Source organism: Tenebrio molitor, unplaced genomic scaffold, assembly GCF_963966145.1.
Source record: "Tenebrio molitor unplaced genomic scaffold, icTenMoli1.1 SCAFFOLD_664, whole genome shotgun sequence".
Lineage (NCBI taxonomy): Eukaryota > Metazoa > Arthropoda > Insecta > Coleoptera > Tenebrionidae > Tenebrio > Tenebrio molitor.
In genome coordinates this window covers 5,542-6,264 of record NW_027184201.1, presented here as the reverse complement: position 1 = coordinate 6,264, position 723 = coordinate 5,542, and the positions used below count along the sequence as shown (strand labels likewise).

The following is a 723-nucleotide window of genomic DNA, read 5'->3' as shown; positions in this document are numbered from 1 at the left end:
AAATAGAAACACAGGTCTCCTCTCGAAAATCGGAACTTCCTGATATTACTTACATATTTCGGTCGATCCAAATGTGGGAATCTCGTCGTCGTCGGAGCAAGCAGCGCGGTAGGTGGGGTGAAATTCTGGATTTTCCACCGCCGCCGGCGGTCGAAAAATGTGCGACGCGGGAGATCGCCAGTCCGTCTAGTAGTCTCTCTTGTCGTTAGAGCGTGACGTGGTGGTTGTTGTGGGATTTCCCGTTAGTTCGGTCCGACGTCGGTCGTCAGAGGGTAAGTGCATACGGAAACGAAACGCATCGCGTTTTGATGTTCATATTCGTGCATCGGAATGTTAAAAGCAATATATTTTACACCAACGATCACACCTAAACACCACGGCAACGGCCATACCACGTTGAAAAGCACCGGTTCTCGTCCGATCACCGAAGTTAAGCAACGTCGGGCGCGGTCAGTACTTGGATGGGTGACCGCTTGGGAACACCGCGTGCCGTTGCCCCCCAACACTTTTTGTTTTTTTTTGAAATCCATAGCAACCACCGAACCGATTTGTTTTTCGTGCAGGTATTCGGAAACATGCACAGACCCGTATAATGTAGATTCATAGCTTTAAGTACTAGATAATTAAGAAAACAATTTTTTTTGTCGATTAATTGTAAACAATTGCAGAATAAAAACTCGTCAAACGGTAAAGGTTGTCGTTCGATCACCGAAGGTAAGCCAC

At 46.9% G+C, this 723-nt stretch overlaps 1 non-coding gene across 1 annotated transcript; it reads left to right on the top strand.

Annotated features, from left to right (window-relative positions):
- The first annotated feature begins 378 nt into the window (after positions 1-378).
- Positions 379-498, top strand: LOC138140966 (5S ribosomal RNA). Its single transcript, XR_011162869.1, has one exon. It is a non-coding gene; the product is annotated as a 5S ribosomal RNA (ribosomal RNA).
- Positions 499-723: the final 225 nt, after the last annotated feature.